The following is a 21,888-nucleotide window of genomic DNA, read 5'->3' as shown; positions in this document are numbered from 1 at the left end:
CGAAATATGGATCCCATTCCAAGAGAGATTGTGTAGAGCCTTCACTTCAGTTCTTTTTTTATATACCAAGAGGAGAGGGTCCCCAAAGGGCTACCCATGTCCAAAGAGAGAAAGTGTAGAGCGTTCATTTCAGTTTTTTTTTCACGTTTAGGGGAGGGAGGTCTCAAAATGACACCTTCCATTTTCAAAGAGAGATGGTGTAGAGCGTTCATTTCTGTTTTTTCCAAAGTTAGGGAGCTTTCAAATGGCTACGCATTTCAGAGAGAGAGAAAGAGAAGGTGTAGAGCGTTCATTTCAGTTTTCCAAGGTTAGGATGGTGGTGGAGAAACCTCCAAACTGGCTACTCATCTCAAAGAGAGAGAGAGAGAGAGAAAATGCGTAGAGCGTTCATTTCAGTTTTCCAACATTAGAAGGTCCCAAAATACCTTCTGAATTCAAAGAGAGATCGTGTAGAGCGTTCATTTCCAGTTCTTCAAGATCAGAAGAAGAGGGTCCGCTTTTCAGAGACAGCGAAGTGCAGACTTCAGTTTTCTCCCTCCCCAAGAATAGAGGGTCCCAAAATGGCTTTCCATTTCAAAGAGAGAGGGAGAGGCGTTCATTTCCATTCTCCAAGATAGGGTCGTCTGCTTTTTCCCAAAATGGCTTCCCAATTCAAAAAAAGAGAGAGAGAGAGAAAGGGTGTGTAGAGCGGTCATGTTCATTCTCCAAGATAGGGTCGTCAGCTTTTTCTCAAAATGGCATCTCCCCATTCAAAAAGAGATCGTAACCAATTTTTTCCAGTTTTTTCGAAGATGGGGGGGGGGGAGAAGAAAACCTAGGATAGAATAACACGACACACAGAGAGAAAGAGAAGAAAAAACGCCATCTTGTCATTTTCTGATAGGGTACCGGTGTTCGAATACTTTTGTGACCGACTGTACAGAGAACTGTTAACACTACGATACGTTTAAAATTATCAAGAGGATTAAACCTCTGACCTTGAAGGCAACCAGCAACCGAGTAAAACTGCTATGGCAAGCGGCCTGCTTCTAATCACTCCTTCCTCTCTCTTGCTTGGCAAAAAGCCACAACTTAAGTACTTGGCGTTCGCAAGACAAATTTGCATAAATAAGTTAAAGCTTTTAATTCTGGCTGGAAGTAGAAAATAAGAAGTGATAGTAAAGATTTAAAATAAAATAAACGTTAGTAAAATGTAAGATCCTTACAGCATCAGGCCCATGATCCTTAAATTTTGGTAATTTCGTGTTTCAGAGGATGGATATTCTTCGGAGAACAGCCTTAGTTCCGCCATCTTTGCTCCTTTAATGATATGGTCGTCATTTCATTATGTCAACGGTAGTAAATATCATGTGAGGAATAGGAGCTAGGGAGAAAAGGAAAATATATGTAGAAAAGCGGGATTAAAATGTGTTCGTATATTGTTTCGTAACTGATTGCTAGTTTGGTTCTGTTATATAGCTAAATTAGCATTAAAATTAAAGTAATGTGCATTTCTGACACAAAACGCAGGGCAATTACTTTTGGATCCGATTTCATATAGGTATTAAAATACCACATTCCTGTTCATATGGTCTACAACAGTTCTCCCTCATGTACCCTCAAGCAATAGTTTCTTCCTCATCTACCCTTTTCCCCATTGCTAGACGATCATTCAATCTCTCTTTCCCAAAACTTGAAAAGTACATATGCGTTTAATTATTTTAAATTTAAACAAATTTAAATTCTAAACAAATACGTATAAAAGTAAAAAAGTAGAAAAGCAAATTTGAATTCTAAAAAAAGGAAAAAAGCCAAAATAATTTAAAATAATCTAAAAATATGAAAACATGTAAAAGATTTAATTCTCGAACTAATCTACAATATCATTTAAATTCAGAAGCATAAGCAAATCAAGTGCAAAATCTATCCATGAAAATAAATCTACTAATTTAATAAATTAAAATTAAATTAAACAATTTTTTTAAAAAATGCATATGTGAATGATCGAAGAGTAGGCAGGAGACAGACTTATCAAGGTAAAGTTGCCTCCAAACCTAACTCCAATCATTCAATTCGTGTTTCGTCATTCATGCAGGCAAGGGTAAAAGTCAAAATTAAAAGTAATTCCAATAAAGTGGTACCCTTAGAAATTAACATTTAAGTATTAACATTTAAGAATTAAAGTTCAAAAAGGAAAATACTAATAAAGTCTTTTGAGAAACAAGCAAGTAAATTATTTTTAATGCGTTTTATAAATTAAACAAGTATAAAAATGTTGATAAATACTAAAATTTGAGCAAAAGTGGTTAAACAAAAAGCTTGAAAAGATTACTTCCTGAAACTATGAAATGCCCCTTAGGGATATTCCTACTGATTGAGCACCCACAGTCTAGACTGAATTAGTTTTTAATAGTGACTGAGTGTGCAGATCATTTAATTTGTCATATTTCTTTTATAGCAACTTTTGTTATATAAAATTTCGGATTCAGTGCATATTTTTTAAAAATATAAGTTAACACACAAATTTAAAATATATATATATATGTTTAAAATTTTACGCTGAATTCAGAACCGTTTATTTCGTAGCTAGAACGAATAAACCTAAGAGATCAAATTTGAATTATGCCTTACTTGTTCGTACTAACTTCTGTTTAATAAATATTCTTAAGAACGAACTTTAAAAACTGGTGAAACATTTTAATGCTAGAAAGCAAGATATTAGAAACTTTTGAACTCATTCAATAAGGAAAAAAATTATTCAAAACGTAGCTCCATAATTATGCATTTTTCCTACTGGATCGCCAACACACGAGGTTTATAAGAAATATCTCCTACGGGTTATGTGGCCACTATTTCTGTGCTATCAGAATATGAAATTCGTATAGGGAAAACAATGCATTTCAAAGTGAAGAAAATATCTTAATTTGATATTTTTTCTAAGTAATAAAATTTTTACATGATATGTGTTTCTTTTCTTTAATCTAGGCGAAATAATATTTAACATATAATAACAGCTTAAAACCCACAAGAGAAGTGTTCCAGTGAAATTCAGTCCCAGAATTCCAGTGAAATTCAGTTTCTAAATGCTATTTAAATTTGCTTCACTGAAAGTTTTTGTATATAAATAATTATGGTAAAATAAAATGAACTGTTATTTTAAGCGTTTACAGTTAATCGGGTAACATGACATTTTTTATTGAAGTAAAATTTATTTTTAATGTGTAAGATTACTTTTCTTACAACGCTGTGCTCATGGTTCTTAAATCCTCTTGTTTTTGAGTTCAGAATCGTTCGTTATTAAAATTATTCGAATAGTTAAATCCGTTTTCAACCATGCCAAAGTTAAAATGAAAAAATTTACTTTTACGTAAATTTAAATATATGTAATAATTTCATTTTTTAGAAATAGTTCAATAGTTTTACTTTTAAACAATGGTTTTGCTTCGATATAACAGACATGTTTAATTAGTTCATCAAAAGTTGTTAGGGACATTATCCAATCAGGAACTAGCATACTTTTATACTCAGGAGCGTAGCTAGAGGGGGGCAAGGGGGGACATCTGTCCCCAGGCGTAGAAAATCCATGGGGCGCCAAACTAATGTTACGATATTTTAGAATTAAATGTTTTCCATCCTTGGCAAGCAGCAGGGGGCGCGAAATCTTCAGTTGTCACTGGGCGCTGAAAACCCTAGCTACGACTCTGTTTCTACTCTACGGTTTTTTTGCTAAAACAGTGAATTATCCCTTTAAAATTGTTAAGAAATATTTTCAAATCGTCTTCAGTAATATGTAATTATTTTCGATTTCCAGTTATTGAAAATTTTTTAAATAACTGAAATTCTAGCCAAATCCTTAGACAAAAAATTCAAGAACTAGACTAAAGAAAATGCAAGAAAGGGGTTAACTTCAATTATAAGTGGAATTTCAGATATTGTTATTTTCTAGTTTACCAACCTCTAATTTCTTTCCTACCACCACTTCCCTTCTCAGGCCGTTCTTTGCATGGAGGTAAGAAAGGAAGGAGTGACCAGCTCAGCACTCACAGTGAAGCACTGATCCGAAATTTCGGTCTCCAGATGGAGTGTTTTTTGTTTACATTCAGAAGCTCCCTTGACAGCACTTCGATAGTATTTCGTGTTGGCTGTGCATTAGCACTGAAGGCGTAATGAGTAAGTTTCCTCAAGCACAGAATTAAAGAATCATAAGTCAAAAGATTAACTACGAAATATTTATTTAATAAAATAGGATAATTTTGCTTCACTTAAGCATAACAAAAAGTAATAATGTTCAAGGACACTGAAGTATTGAAAAGAATAACTTACATAGAATCATCATCAGTACTAAATATCATCATTCTTACCTATATTATGCAATAAGAAAATTAAACAGGAATATACTTTGCCATCGTACCTGAAAGAGAAGAAAGTACTACTGGATTAGACCTTTGGCCAGGTACAAGTAGCTAGGGTGAAAATCAAATATACTGCATTGCACACGAGCTTTACTTTCTCTCGCCAATATATACCTTGGCGCACGTTCGTTTCGTATGCCTTTCGAGTTTCATTATGCAAAATACCTAAATTTATGCTAACATTCTCCCTGTTTTGCTAATGAAACTCATACCAATTGTAATTCATTCCTGCAAAACTGAAATTTAGCTTTAGGAATTGGTTTAGTCATAATATCAGCAACCATTTCCTCTGTTGAAAGATAAGCAAGTTTTACTATTCCTTTGTTATTCAAGTCGCGTATATGATGAACTTTTGTATCAATATGTTTTGTGCGTGAACTGAATTTTTCAGATTCTACAAGTCTTATAGTAGACTAATTATCTTCAAATACCTTTATCGGTAGAGTTTGGGGTAGATTGAAATCTTCTGTTAATTTTAAAAGCCATAATAGTTCTTGCGTAGCTTGCGATAGTGCAACATATTCAGCTTCTGCTGAGGATAAAGAAACACAAGTTTGTTTTCTTGAAAACCATGAAATACAGCTCCTTCCTAATAAAATAACACTTTCTGATGTAGATTTTCTATCTTCAATATCTTGTCCCCAATCAGCATCTGAATAAACTGTAATATTAGGTTCTTCACTCGACGAAATTTGTAAGGATAGATTCTTTGTCGTATTTAAGTATCTAATGATTCTTTTAACAGTATTCCAGTCCTTTTGAAGTGGATTATTACACCTTCTGCTGAGTATGTGAGTTGAAGCTGTGATATCTGGTCTTGTGATAGACGATATATAAAAAAGACTTCCAATAGCTTGGCGAAATTTATCATTTGAAGTTAGGAGATTTTCTTCCTTGTTTAGGTTATAATAGTTCGTTTCCATTGGTGTGCTAGCGTGTTTCGCTTCTTCAAGTTGAAATTGCTTGACAAGTTGATTTATTTTATTTTTCTGTGATAAGAGATAACTTCCATCTTCCTTGCAATTTATTTCCATGCCTAAGAAATATTTAGCTTCACCAAGATGCGTTATTTGGTAACGTTTCTTTAAATCATTAATTGTTTGAAGAATTAGTCCTTCTTCTGTAGAACTTATTAGGATGTCATCAACATACACTATTAAATTAATTCTTTTATCACGAACCACTTTTGTGAAAAGACACGGATCTGCTTTGCTTTGACTGAACCCCAGATTCTTCAGTGTATTTTTAATTTCTGCATTCCAGCACCTAGCTGCTTGTTTGAGACCATAAATCGACTTCTGTAATTTACAAACTTTATGTCTTTCTTCCGGAACCACGAATCCTTCTGGTTGTTCCATATATATTTCTTCATTTAAGTTACCATACAAAAAAGCTATTTTAACATCTAGTTGATGTACCTTGGCATTATTATACGCTGCCCATGCTAAGAAATCTCTTATCGTAGTGTGTTTCACTACTGGTGAAAAAGTTTCATCATAATCACTGCCGTATTTTTGAGTAAATCCTTTGGCTACTAAGCGTGCTTTGTATTTTATATTTTTACCAGTTTCATCATATTTTGTCTTAAACACTCATTTGCTGCCTACTGCATGTTTTCCTGGTGGTAATTCTGTAAGTTTATAGGTTTCATTTCTTTTAGAGAATGTATTTCTTCTTGCATAGCCTTGATCCAAGCTTCTTGTTCACGTTTTGGTAAGTTTAGAATTTCTTCAAAGCTTTCTGGATCTTTAATTTTAAGTAAGATTGATTCTTCGTCTTCTGCTTTATAAGAGAATCTTTCCGGTGGGACCCCCTTTGGTTGATCTGCTAGAAACCCTTCTTTCTACATTTTCTTCACATTTAATTAACTCTTCGGAACTTTTTGAATCTTCTGTAAAATCATCGCCAAGAGATGTTTCTTCATTATTTTCTTCATCATCTTGCGAGTTATTGAAGTGAATTAATTCTAAATCTTCAGCATTATTTTCTGCAAGTTTGTCAGGTAAAGACGCGTTTTCTGAAAATTTAACAGTTCTACTTACTATTATATTCCTTCCACCTACATAAATCCTGTATCCCTTACTTCGTAAATCGTATCCTACGAATATTCCTTCTTCAGCTCTGTTGTCGAATTTACGCCGTTTTTGTTTGTTCACATAGTAAAATGCTTTACAGCCAAATACTCGTAAGTGACTTAAGTTTGGTTTTCTACCATTCCACAATTCATATGGTGTTCTATCTGTGGCTTTAGTTGGTAACCTATTTTGAAGATATGCAGCAGTAGCTGCTGCTTCAGCCCAGAATCCTTTCGGTAATTTAGAGTTTATTAGCATAGCTTTTGTCATTTCTATTAAAGAGCGATTTTTCCTTTCTGCGACACCGTTCTGTGCTGGACAATAAGGAACCGAAGTTTGGTGAAAAATGCCGAGTTTCTTTAAATAATTTTCAGTACTTTCGTTACAGTATTCTGTACCGTTGTCGGATCTGAGAACCTTTATTTTCTTTCTAAATTTATTTGTTGTCGATGCAACATACTGTTTAAATTTGTCGAATACTTCATCTTTTGAAGTACCGTAATTTCCGGAAGAAAGGCCGCATCAGCGTAAACGCCGCACTCGAGAAAAATGGCGGGAAAAAAATTAAAATTACACAGAAACGCCGCAATAGATTAAATTGCGCGTGACATCGTCGTGAGCCGTATAGATGCAAAAACTCAACCTAAGTCCTGATATATGACATACCAGTTAAGAAAAATGCATGAAATGAAACCATAACTCAAATATAAATTGAAGGTAAGAAATGTGGAAAATATATTTACCTTCACATATGTACTTATATTTACCCACTAAAGAAGTCCATATTTGTAATACTTAGACTATATTATAAAAAATGTTACAACAACGAAATATTAAATTTGGATGACAAAAGGAAATTTTAAATTTTACTTACGAATTACAGCAAACTATACATCATATGAAGCCATCAAAATCTGATTCTTCACTGCCTGAATTAAAAAGATTTAGTAAATCCTGATCCAAATCTTCTAGATCCTCACATTCATCCTCTTGGTTTACAGTCTCTTTATCTAAGGATATAATTTCAGCTTCTTTGAACCCTGCTATTATTGACGATGTTTCTACCGATTTCCACGCACTTCCTGCCCACTTTGCAATTTCTTCATAAGATGTTCTACGCATTTTACCGGTTTTGGTTTACGTATGCAATCCTTCACTCATCCAGCACTCCCACCGCTTTCGGACTTCATCTTTGAAGAATTTATTACCTGACAAATCTAACGGTTGTAAGATTTTTGTCAAACCACCAGGAATTATTGCTTCGGTCGTAGACAATTTTTGACATCTGATTTTCACTGACTCAAAAAAATGAGCACGCATGGAATCCATTATCAATAACCCCTTTGGTTGGAAAAAAGATCCCATACGACACTGTCAAACGTTTTGTAGCCACTCATGCATGATTGTTTCGCACATCTAGCCGTTCTCGTTTGCACAAATAATTACGTCATTAGGAAAATCTTCCTTCGGAATAGTCTTTCGTTTAAAAATGATCATCGGCTTTAGCTTGTCACCGTTTGCGGCACAAACTAACACACATGTAAATGACGTTCTTTCATGCCCCGTCATAAACACAGATACAGTTTTTGCACCAGTTTCATCAACAGTTCTGTTTGCAGGAGAGTCGAAAGCTAACGGCGTTTCATCCATATTTATTATCTGTGACCGAAGAATTTTTTTTTTTGGTCAATAATAGCTGTCACATATTTTAGAAAAGATGACTTTTTATCCTGCCGGTCCATTGGTAATTGTTACCCGACTGTTGTTCTAGTACGCACAGAAATATTTTTTTCTTTTAATAATCTGCTACACCTCCTTTGAAATCATTTATGTTCATTCGTTTTGCTAAGCGAATTTTTACAGTCGAAATTGCCATTCCCTTTCCTCGTTGCTCCTTTATCCAGTTTTCAGTCCTCCTCTAGATTTGGCCACCTTACAGTACCACTTCTTTTGGCTCGTTTCTGTTGTTGCATATTTTTAAGAAGTTCTTTTTCAGTTCTCCAATGTCGAATACATCTGTCGTCCACTTCAAACTCTCAAGCTGCTGCTCGATTTCCAATTTGTTCAGCACGTGAAATTACATTAAGCTTAAAACCAGCAGTACAGCTTCTGTGCCGTTTAGGGACATTTTCAAAAATTTTCCGCTCCTTTCTTACTTAAAAACTATTCAACAAGTACTTGTACCCAAACTGATGGGATCTGTATCTGGCAGAATGCCAAGAAAAATCCATTCATGCTGAAAGAGAAATACGTCAGAGTTCGTTATTGCGAGGCAGGTGGAGTCGTGTCTGCCTTTGAAAAAAATTGCAGAAAAGGCAGGGGTGGGGAGAGGATGGAAGATTCATCGAATGGCAGACGAGTGAGACTATTCAAACTGATGAGAATGTTGATTTGAAAGGGGGAAGAATGTTATTGTTCTGAGATCTCGTTTAGGGTGAATAAGGCATGTAGGTCCGCTCAAGGGAAATAATGTAAACAAAATAACGTTCGCAAAAAGCAACTGAGTGGTCTTTTGTGTGGGAACAGTACCAGTCTATGCACAATGACAAGGCCATCTAAACTATGTACAATGACCATCATAGGAAATATTTTATTTTTAGTGCACCTAAACGCCGCATGGGTAGAAACGCCGCAGCCGCTGAAAATTTAAGTTTTAAACACGTAAACGCCGCGGCGTTTCTTCCGGAAATTACGGCAATAAAATAAATTTGAGTATAACGCGAATAGTCATCAATGGAAGTTACGAAATATCTTTTCCCTCCTAAGCTGTTGACTTCAATTGGCCCACACACATCTGTGTGCACTAAATCCAGTGGAATTTTAGATCTAAAACTAGTTTTGAGATAAGGTGTTTCAGTTAGTTTCGCTTTTACACAAGTAGAACATTCTACACTATGAGTGCATTTGCCAAGTTTAATGCCGTCTGCCAAATCATTTTTCTCAAGTGTTTTTATGACATCTATATTTCTGTGGCCTAATCTTTGATGCCATTTTAGTATACAGTTCGTATTTGAACATGAAACATTATTAGCTAAGTATGCTTTCTCATCAATTTGGTTTACGATCAATTTATATAAACCTTGCTGAGTGTTGCCGTCGGCTACGAGTATATTGTTACGCTTTATGTAACACTTATTACTATCAAATGTAACAATGCAACCTTTATTGGTAACAGATTGAACAGAAAGTAAATTACTATCTAAACCTGATACATACAATACATTTTCCAATTTTATTTGTGTAACCTGACCCTTTAAGTTTTGAACTTTGAAATAGCCTTCACCAATACCATAAGAATTTAATTTAGCACCATTGGCTACAGTTACTATTTGTTTATTAGAGTAATTTAACTGAGAGAAAAAATTCTTTTCACTCGTCATATGAGTTGAGGCTCCCGAGTCGATAACCCATTCTTGCGTTTGCGTGTTTTCATGTTTATTTTCCACTTTTAGAACTTGATTAAACTGAATCTGTGTATTTTCAGTTTCAATACTTTTAAAATACTTATTTTCTTTATGTTTTGTTATGTTTTCTACACTTTGCGTATTTGCTATTTGGCATGCATTACTTTTATAATTTTGAGAATAATTTCTTACTTTACTATTATTTACATCTGTTTTCGGGGAAGTTCTAGCGTTGCGTTTTAAATGAAAACAGTCATTTATCGTATGGTTATTTCTCTTACAATAAGTACAAAATTGTGTAACATACTTTGGTTTATTTTCGCTTTTACTTTTTAAAGCAACTGAATCGTACTTTTGAACTTTCTTAGTTTCCACACGTCTACAATACTCATCTATTAGTTTGTTTTTAACATATTCTAGCGACAATTCAGCTTCCGATTTACTTTCTATTGCAGTTATTAAGGAGTTGTATGAATTTGGTAAAGAACATAGTAGTATTTCTATTAAGTTATTTTCTTTAATTTCTTCACCTATACTAAGCAGCTTTTCAGCCAACTCTAGTACTCCTTTGATATGTTCCTGCATTTTAGAACTTTCATTATATCTAATGGAATATAGTTTTCTAAGAATAAATAACTTATTTGTTAAATTTACACGTTCATGGACACATTTTAACTTCTGCCAAACTTCTTTTGCAGATTTACTATGTAAAACATGGATAATTTGCGAATCCGAAATGTTTAGACATATTAAAACTTTAGCTTTACGATCATTCTTTAACCAAATATCAGTATCAGTTTCCGGTTTTTCTTCGACTACAACATCATCTAAACCTTCTTTTATTAGAAGTTTTTTTATTTTAAATTTCCACACTGAATAATTTTCATCTGTTAATTTTTCTATACAAATTGATTCTTTTAGAATAGACATTATTACTTGTTACAATTATTCTTATAAACTTTGTAACTAGTTTTTTTTTTTCAACAAAGAGTTTTAACACTTTATGTCCCTGGAATCTTACAACATTACAAAATTTCAATTTCTCAGTCTCATAATCTTTTGTTGGTTGTGCATTAGCACTGAAGGCGTAATGAGTACGTTTCCTCAAGCACAGAATTAAAGAATCATAAGTCAAAAGATTAACTACGAAATATTTATTTAATAAAATAGGATAATTTTGCTTCACTTAAGCATAACAAAAAGTAATAATGTTCAAGGACACAAGTATTGAAAAGAATAACTTACATAGAATCATCATCAGTACTAAATATCATCATTCTTACCTATATTATGCAATAAGAAAATTAAACAGGAATATACTTTGCCATCGTACCTGAAAGAGAAGAAAGTACTACTGGATTAGACCTTTGGCCAGGTACAAGTAGCTAGGGTGAAAATCAAATATACTGCATTGCACACGAGCTTTACTTTCTCTCGCCAATATATACCTTGGCGCACGTTCGTTTCGTATGCCTTTCGAGTTTCATTATGCAAAATACCTAAATTTATGCTAACATTCTCCCTGTTTTGCTAATGAAACTCATACCAATTGTAATTCATTCCTGCAAAACTGAAATTTAGCTTTAGGAATTGGTTTAGTCATAATATCAGCAACCATTTCCTCTGTTGAAAGATAAGCAAGTTTTACTATTCCTTTGTTATTCAAGTCGCGTATATGATGAACTTTTGTATCAATATGTTTTGTGCGTGAACTGAATTTTTCAGATTCTACAAGTCTTATAGTAGACTAATTATCTTCAAATACCTTTATCGGTAGAGTTTGGGGTAGATTGAAATCTTCTGTTAATTTTAAAAGCCATAATAGTTCTTGCGTAGCTTGCGATAGTGCAACATATTCAGCTTCTGCTGAGGATAAAGAAACACAAGTTTGTTTTCTTGAAAACCATGAAATACAGCTCCTTCCTAATAAAATAACACTTTCTGATGTAGATTTTCTATCTTCAATATCTTGTCCCCAATCAGCATCTGAATAAACTGTAATATTAGGTTCTTCACTCGACGAAATTTGTAAGGATAGATTCTTTGTCGTATTTAAGTATCTAATGATTCTTTTAACAGTATTCCAGTCCTTTTGAAGTGGATTATTACACCTTCTGCTGAGTATGTGAGTTGAAGCTGTGATATCTGGTCTTGTGATAGACGATATATAAAAAAGACTTCCAATAGCTTGGCGAAATTTATCATTTGAAGTTAGGAGATTTTCTTCCTTGTTTAGGTTATAATAGTTCGTTTCCATTGGTGTGCTAGCGTGTTTCGCTTCTTCAAGTTGAAATTGCTTGACAAGTTGATTTATTTTATTTTTCTGTGATAAGAGATAACTTCCATCTTCCTTGCAATTTATTTCCATGCCTAAGAAATATTTAGCTTCACCAAGATGCGTTATTTGGTAACGTTTCTTTAAATCATTAATTGTTTGAAGAATTAGTCCTTCTTCTGTAGAACTTATTAGGATGTCATCAACATACACTATTAAATTAATTCTTTTATCACGAACCACTTTTGTGAAAAGACACGGATCTGCTTTGCTTTGACTGAACCCCAGATTCTTCAGTGTATTTTTAATTTCTGCATTCCAGCACCTAGCTGCTTGTTTGAGACCATAAATCGACTTCTGTAATTTACAAACTTTATGTCTTTCTTCCGGAACCACGAATCCTTCTGGTTGTTCCATATATATTTCTTCATTTAAGTTACCATACAAAAAAGCTATTTTAACATCTAGTTGATGTACCTTGGCATTATTATACGCTGCCCATGCTAAGAAATCTCTTATCGTAGTGTGTTTCACTACTGGTGAAAAAGTTTCATCATAATCACTGCCGTATTTTTGAGTAAATCCTTTGGCTACTAAGCGTGCTTTGTATTTTATATTTTTACCAGTTTCATCATATTTTGTCTTAAACACTCATTTGCTGCCTACTGCATGTTTTCCTGGTGGTAATTCTGTAAGTTTATAGGTTTCATTTCTTTTAGAGAATGTATTTCTTCTTGCATAGCCTTGATCCAAGCTTCTTGTTCACGTTTTGGTAAGTTTAGAATTTCTTCAAAGCTTTCTGGATCTTTAATTTTAAGTAAGATTGATTCTTCGTCTTCTGCTTTATAAGAGAATCTTTCCGGTGGGACCCCCTTTGGTTGATCTGCTAGAAACCCTTCTTTCTACATTTTCTTCACATTTAATTAACTCTTCGGAACTTTTTGAATCTTCTGTAAAATCATCGCCAAGAGATGTTTCTTCATTATTTTCTTCATCATCTTGCGAGTTATTGAAGTGAATTAATTCTAAATCTTCAGCATTATTTTCTGCAAGTTTGTCAGGTAAAGACGCGTTTTCTGAAAATTTAACAGTTCTACTTACTATTATATTCCTTCCACCTACATAAATCCTGTATCCCTTACTTCGTAAATCGTATCCTACGAATATTCCTTCTTCAGCTCTGTTGTCGAATTTACGCCGTTTTTGTTTGTTCACATAGTAAAATGCTTTACAGCCAAATACTCGTAAGTGACTTAAGTTTGGTTTTCTACCATTCCACAATTCATATGGTGTTCTATCTGTGGCTTTAGTTGGTAACCTATTTTGAAGATATGCAGCAGTAGCTGCTGCTTCAGCCCAGAATCCTTTCGGTAATTTAGAGTTTATTAGCATAGCTTTTGTCATTTCTATTAAAGAGCGATTTTTCCTTTCTGCGACACCGTTCTGTGCTGGACAATAAGGAACCGAAGTTTGGTGAAAAATGCCGAGTTTCTTTAAATAATTTTCAGTACTTTCGTTACAGTATTCTGTACCGTTGTCGGATCTGAGAACCTTTATTTTCTTTCTAAATTTATTTGTTGTCGATGCAACATACTGTTTAAATTTGTCGAATACTTCATCTTTTGAAGTACCGTAATTTCCGGAAGAAAGGCCGCATCAGCGTAAACGCCGCACTCGAGAAAAATGGCGGGAAAAAAATTAAAATTACACAGAAACGCCGCAATAGATTAAATTGCGCGTGACATCGTCGTGAGCCGTATAGATGCAAAAACTCAACCTAAGTCCTGATATATGACATACCAGTTAAGAAAAATGCATGAAATGAAACCATAACTCAAATATAAATTGAAGGTAAGAAATGTGGAAAATATATTTACCTTCACATATGTACTTATATTTACCCACTAAAGAAGTCCATATTTGTAATACTTAGACTATATTATAAAAAATGTTACAACAACGAAATATTAAATTTGGATGACAAAAGGAAATTTTAAATTTTACTTACGAATTACAGCAAACTATACATCATATGAAGCCATCAAAATCTGATTCTTCACTGCCTGAATTAAAAAGATTTAGTAAATCCTGATCCAAATCTTCTAGATCCTCACATTCATCCTCTTGGTTTACAGTCTCTTTATCTAAGGATATAATTTCAGCTTCTTTGAACCCTGCTATTATTGACGATGTTTCTACCGATTTCCACGCACTTCCTGCCCACTTTGCAATTTCTTCATAAGATGTTCTACGCATTTTACCGGTTTTGGTTTACGTATGCAATCCTTCACTCATCCAGCACTCCCACCGCTTTCGGACTTCATCTTTGAAGAATTTATTACCTGACAAATCTAACGGTTGTAAGATTTTTGTCAAACCACCAGGAATTATTGCTTCGGTCGTAGACAATTTTTGACATCTGATTTTCACTGACTCAAAAAAATGAGCACGCATGGAATCCATTATCAATAACCCCTTTGGTTGGAAAAAAGATCCCATACGACACTGTCAAACGTTTTGTAGCCACTCATGCATGATTGTTTCGCACATCTAGCCGTTCTCGTTTGCACAAATAATTACGTCATTAGGAAAATCTTCCTTCGGAATAGTCTTTCGTTTAAAAATGATCATCGGCTTTAGCTTGTCACCGTTTGCGGCACAAACTAACACACATGTAAATGACGTTCTTTCATGCCCCGTCATAAACACAGATACAGTTTTTGCACCAGTTTCATCAACAGTTCTGTTTGCAGGAGAGTCGAAAGCTAACGGCGTTTCATCCATATTTATTATCTGTGACCGAAGAATTTTTTTTTTTTGGTCAATAATAGCTGTCACATATTTTAGAAAAGATGACTTTTTATCCTGCCGGTCCATTGGTAATTGTTACCCGACTGTTGTTCTAGTACGCACAGAAATATTTTTTCTTTTAATAATCTGCTACACCTCCTTTGAAATCATTTATGTTCATTCGTTTTGCTAAGCGAATTTTTACAGTCGAAATTGCCATTCCCTTTCCTCGTTGCTCCTTTATCCAGTTTTCAGTCCTCCTCTAGATTTGGCCACCTTACAGTACCACTTCTTTTGGCTCGTTTCTGTTGTTGCATATTTTTAAGAAGTTCTTTTTCAGTTCTCCAATGTCGAATACATCTGTCGTCCACTTCAAACTCTCAAGCTGCTGCTCGATTTCCAATTTGTTCAGCACGTGAAATTACATTAAGCTTAAAACCAGCAGTACAGCTTCTGTGCCGTTTAGGGACATTTTCAAAAATTTTCCGCTCCTTTCTTACTTAAAAACTATTCAACAAGTACTTGTACCCAAACTGATGGGATCTGTATCTGGCAGAATGCCAAGAAAAATCCATTCATGCTGAAAGAGAAATACGTCAGAGTTCGTTATTGCGAGGCAGGTGGAGTCGTGTCTGCCTTTGAAAAAAATTGCAGAAAAGGCAGGGGTGGGGAGAGGATGGAAGATTCATCGAATGGCAGACGAGTGAGACTATTCAAACTGATGAGAATGTTGATTTGAAAGGGGGAAGAATGTTATTGTTCTGAGATCTCGTTTAGGGTGAATAAGGCATGTAGGTCCGCTCAAGGGAAATAATGTAAACAAAATAACGTTCGCAAAAAGCAACTGAGTGGTCTTTTGTGTGGGAACAGTACCAGTCTATGCACAATGACAAGGCCATCTAAACTATGTACAATGACCATCATAGGAAATATTTTATTTTTAGTGCACCTAAACGCCGCATGGGTAGAAACGCCGCAGCCGCTGAAAATTTAAGTTTTAAACACGTAAACGCCGCGGCGTTTCTTCCGGAAATTACGGCAATAAAATAAATTTGAGTATAACGCGAATAGTCATCAATGGAAGTTACGAAATATCTTTTCCCTCCTAAGCTGTTGACTTCAATTGGCCCACACACATCTGTGTGCACTAAATCCAGTGGAATTTTAGATCTAAAACTAGTTTTGAGATAAGGTGTTTCAGTTAGTTTCGCTTTTACACAAGTAGAACATTCTACACTATGAGTGCATTTGCCAAGTTTAATGCCGTCTGCCAAATCATTTTTCTCAAGTGTTTTTATGACATCTATATTTCTGTGGCCTAATCTTTGATGCCATTTTAGTATACAGTTCGTATTTGAACATGAAACATTATTAGCTAAGTATGCTTTCTCATCAATTTGGTTTACGATCAATTTATATAAACCTTGCTGAGTGTTGCCGTCGGCTACGAGTATATTGTTACGCTTTATGTAACACTTATTACTATCAAATGTAACAATGCAACCTTTATTGGTAACAGATTGAACAGAAAGTAAATTACTATCTAAACCTGATACATACAATACATTTTCCAATTTTATTTGTGTAACCTGACCCTTTAAGTTTTGAACTTTGAAATAGCCTTCACCAATACCATAAGAATTTAATTTAGCACCATTGGCTACAGTTACTATTTGTTTATTAGAGTAATTTAACTGAGAGAAAAAATTCTTTTCACTCGTCATATGAGTTGAGGCTCCCGAGTCGATAACCCATTCTTGCGTTTGCGTGTTTTCATGTTTATTTTCCACTTTTAGAACTTGATTAAACTGAATCTGTGTATTTTCAGTTTCAATACTTTTAAAATACTTATTTTCTTTATGTTTTGTTATGTTTTCTACACTTTGCGTATTTGCTATTTGGCATGCATTACTTTTATAATTTTGAGAATAATTTCTTACTTTACTATTATTTACATCTGTTTTCGGGGAAGTTCTAGCGTTGCGTTTTAAATGAAAACAGTCATTTATCGTATGGTTATTTCTCTTACAATAAGTACAAAATTGTGTAACATACTTTGGTTTATTTTCGCTTTTACTTTTTAAAGCAACTGAATCGTACTTTTGAACTTTCTTAGTTTCCACACGTCTACAATACTCATCTATTAGTTTGTTTTTAACATATTCTAGCGACAATTCAGCTTCCGATTTACTTTCTATTGCAGTTATTAAGGAGTTGTATGAATTTGGTAAAGAACATAGTAGTATTTCTATTAAGTTATTTTCTTTAATTTCTTCACCTATACTAAGCAGCTTTTCAGCCAACTCTAGTACTCCTTTGATATGTTCCTGCATTTTAGAACTTTCATTATATCTAATGGAATATAGTTTTCTAAGAATAAATAACTTATTTGTTAAATTTACACGTTCATGGACACATTTTAACTTCTGCCAAACTTCTTTTGCAGATTTACTATGTAAAACATGGATAATTTGCGAATCCGAAATGTTTAGACATATTAAAACTTTAGCTTTACGATCATTCTTTAACCAAATATCAGTATCAGTTTCCGGTTTTTCTTCGACTACAACATCATCTAAACCTTCTTTTATTAGAAGTTTTTTTATTTTAAATTTCCACACTGAATAATTTTCATCTGTTAATTTTTCTATACAAATTGATTCTTTTAGAATAGACATTATTACTTGTTACAATTATTCTTATAAACTTTGTAACTAGTTTTTTTTTTTTTCAACAAAGAGTTTTAACACTTTATGTCCCTGGAATCTTACAACATTACAAAATTTCAATTTCTCAGTCTCATAATCTTTTGTTGGTTGTGCATTAGCACTGAAGGCGTAATGAGTACGTTTCCTCAAGCACAGAATTAAAGAATCATAAGTCAAAAGATTAACTACGAAATATTTATTTAATAAAATAGGATAATTTTGCTTCACTTAAGCATAACAAAAAGTAATAATGTTCAAGGACACAAGTATTGAAAAGAATAACTTACATAGAATCATCATCAGTACTAAATATCATCATTCTTACCTATATTATACAATAAGAAAAATAAACAGGAATATACTTTGCCATCGTACCTGAAAGAGAAGAAAGTACTACTGGATTAGACCTTTGGCCAGGTACAAGTAGCTAGGGTGAAAATCAAATATACTGCATTGCACACGAGCTTTACTTTCTCTCGCCAATATATACCTTGGCGCACGTTCGTTTCGTATGCCTTTCGAGTTTCATTATGCAAAATACCTAAATTTATGCTAACATTTCGACAGACGATAGTTCGATACAAATCGATAAACGGGACATTTTCGCATAAAAGAAATATTCATTGTGTGATGGATAATAGTAATTTATATACTTTAGTGTCATTTATGCAAAAATCACATCTTGGATATTTTTAGATAGCTAACAGCGATTTTGATTATGAATTTGTTTTATAAAATTCTGAGCTGTTGGACTACAAAATATACTTTAAAACTATATTCGTCTTTCAATATCCTTGATGGAGTATTCGCTACTTTTATTTTATGTTCCAAACGCCAAAATAATTTAAATAAAATATATATACATATTTTTGTCATCCACATATTATTGTGACATGTACCTTTTAAAAATTTTTAGAGGAGAGGCTTTATAGTTGCTCATTTTAAACTTATCATTTTATCTTTATATAACTTAAAAATAATCACTTTGGGCTTACACGTTTTACTAATTTGTGTTGATTAAAAAATAAAATTACCAACAAATGCTGCAATCCTCGTCAAAATTAATAAACATACACACAGATATGCCAATAAGTTAACTTTTCCTTGATTTGAAACCACATATTTCTGTAAAATTATGTACAGTTTTATACAAATGTGTGGAACAGAAGACGGATACATTTGCGAATTTGGCGGAAGTACCATGTGCGGTCAAGATGATGTGGCCATGTGAACGTGCCACATCATCAATATAGCTTATTAACAATTTGAAACTAGGGTAGTCGAAAGAATTTTAGGAAAGAAAAAGAGTATTTTAGGAAGAAGCTCTATAAATAGAAAAGAAATAATAAATAATGCATAATTTTAATATTAACCCTTAGTCTGTCGAATGATTTTCTGTCGCTAGTTTTGGACCGAACTTCCCGTAAAATGTCGCGAAAATAACCCTAAACCTCTGAAAATTGTCAAGCAGTTCTTTTGTTATTTCCCATCCCTCCCGGAATTTTACTTCAATGATTCCGCTAAGTGAGATTGATTACACTAGATATTTTTCCGTAGATGTGAGCTCTCAAGAGAATTGCAAAAGGCTAGACTCTCCGTGATGACCGTCTTAAGGGTCAGGGTACAGCTGCGAAAAAGTTTCCTTCCCTTAAACAATCTTATCTCTACATATCTTCTCTACATATAATAAAAGAAAGAGTCTGTCTGTGTGTGTGCTTTTCGTTCGCGCTGCGCGTAAGCTAACAGACCCACGGCTACGAAATTTGGTACATAGGTACATCTACACAGAGCCAGTGCACTTCGAAGCGATTTTTTCGAAATTCGAATTCGAATTTTTTCATTTCATGTTTTGTGACGAAATCGTGTCATTTTGAAACATATTGGGCTATAGGAAAGCGAGATTTTACTCTACACACTCCATTTTTACATCGTCATGAAACGTAGGCACTTAGCTATTTTACGAACTTAAAATAAATTTCGTGTTTCAATAAATAGATTAAATACGAATTTATTTAACAAAGGGAGCTTAACACTTTTTCAATGGGATTTTTTCTAAAAAAGTTTATTTTTAAAAATGTACAGTTTTTTTTACTTTGATTTTTGGACACGTTAAACTTTCATCCTTGCGAATGCTTTTACAAAAAGAATTTTGGAAAAATGATAATATTTTGTATTTTTAAAAGATTTTTTAAATGAAGCTTCCGAGTACACTTCTCACATCTCACATCTTTAAAAATGTGATTTTGGCAACAATTTTCCTGTCTTATTGTTGTTGATAGATTTTTGATGAAATCGCATCATTTTGAATAGTTTCATTCTTTTAGAAATATGGGTTTGGCAGCAATTTTTCATCGTATTTCTTATGTCACTGTTTTTAAGAGATTGGTATATTTCATTTTCATTTTTATATAAATATAATATATTTTTATTGATTTTCTTCTTTTTTTTTTTTTTTTTTTTTTTTTTTTTGATAAAGTTGTTCTGTGGAGTAAAATTCTGCGCGGAATTTTATGTTTTTTGAGTTGCTTTCATGTTATTTTTTGCTTATTTCCCTGTTTATAAGATATTGAAAAGTTTTGCATGATTTTTGTTTTACGGAAAGTTGGTTAATTTTTTAATTAGGATAATTAATATTTGTATTAAGAGATATAGCTTATTTCATTGTAATTTTTTCCCTTCAAAACATAAGATAAAATATCATTAATTATACTTTGCTTTTCAGAATTTTTTGTTTTTTGCATTCCTTTATTTTATTTATTGCTCATTTCACTGTTTTTAAGATATTGAAAAGTTTTGACTGATTTTTTTAGGAAACAAAGTTCTTAATCTCCTTTATACCATTTGAGTTCTTAAGATTTTGCAAAGGGAATTTGGTTAATTTATTTATTAGGATAATTAATATTTGTATTAAGGAATATTGCTTATTTCATTGTAATTTTGTTATACGTATTAACTTTTTTATGAAGTTGTTCTGCAGAGTAAAATCCTACGCAGTTTTTAAATTTAACGTTTGGAGATCCCTTCAGCCATTTTTCCGGTACATTTAAAAGCCAGACGAAGGCTCGCAGCGAAGCTGCTAGTTTTCAAATAAATTGGTTTTAAAATTTACCCGGTTATATTTTAAATTATAACGCATTTTTAACCTAAGTAATCTAAATCTGTATGTCACTGATTATCACCGGAATTTCAATGCAGACTGATTAAACTGCTATCGCTAAAATTATATTCTGACAAATATCTGGTGCAACTTTCATTCCTTCTGAGATATTGCTGAAAAATTTCGTATTATTTCCGATTTTCTGTATTTTTGTCATTAATTAAAAATCTTTAAAACCTTCAGCATTTTCCTATATTCTTCAACTGCATGCAACTAATAATATTTTAAATAATTTCTTTTTTCCTTAATTATTACGTAGTTTTATGAGAGTAATAAGCGAAACATTTGGGTGTTTTTTAAGGGTGATAATATTAATATTAAATTTGCATTTTACTTTTTCATATACATTCAAGATATTCAGAAAGGGAATTATAACTTGAAACCGTTTTCAGTGTATCATAAATTTATTGATTCAAAATAAAAATTCTTGCTTTCCTGTCCAAGAAACACTAGTAAATTTTATCTGAAATAGGAAAGATGAGGCATATTAATAACAAACAAAGCAATTAATTTGGAAGTCAAAGAACAAAAATCAGCGTTATATTTTCAAATTTTCACAGGATTAGTTTCGATGGTTTTACCGAACCATCATCTTCAGCTGCAAAAGCGCAAATGAACGAGATAAGATATAATGAAAATTAGATTGTGAAAATTTGAAAATATAACGCTGATTTTTGTTGTTTGACTTCCAATTTAATGTTTGTTCGGCTTGTTATTGTATCTTAATTAAACAAAGCAATGTTGTTACTTATTAGCTTACAATATAATTTATTCAATACGGTATTTTTGTAAAGAAAGAGTGTTGCTGTACATTTGGTAAAGTAAAAATAAGCATTTCATTTAATAATTAATCATAAGAATATGAATAATTAAATATTTTTTCGGAGACATATTTTCCGGCGATATTTTTTTTCTAGGGATCCCAGCATACATTTTTGAAGCATTATGCTCTAAATAAATGTCTTGTTTGAACATAGCATTTATTGTTGACAAATCTCCAACCAAAGGAAATACCTTACCAGGGAGGATATTCAAACAAAAATTTTTATTAGAATAAATATTTTCGTTATTTTAATACTACTAATAAT

Source organism: Stegodyphus dumicola, chromosome 8, assembly GCF_044657685.1.
Source record: "Stegodyphus dumicola isolate Sdum_Otavi_A_Nest chromosome 8, ASM4465768v1".
NCBI classification, from domain to species: Eukaryota; Metazoa; Arthropoda; class Arachnida; order Araneae; family Eresidae; genus Stegodyphus; species Stegodyphus dumicola.
The sequence above is the reverse complement of the archived record's forward strand: the minus strand, read 5'-3'. Positions refer to the sequence as shown.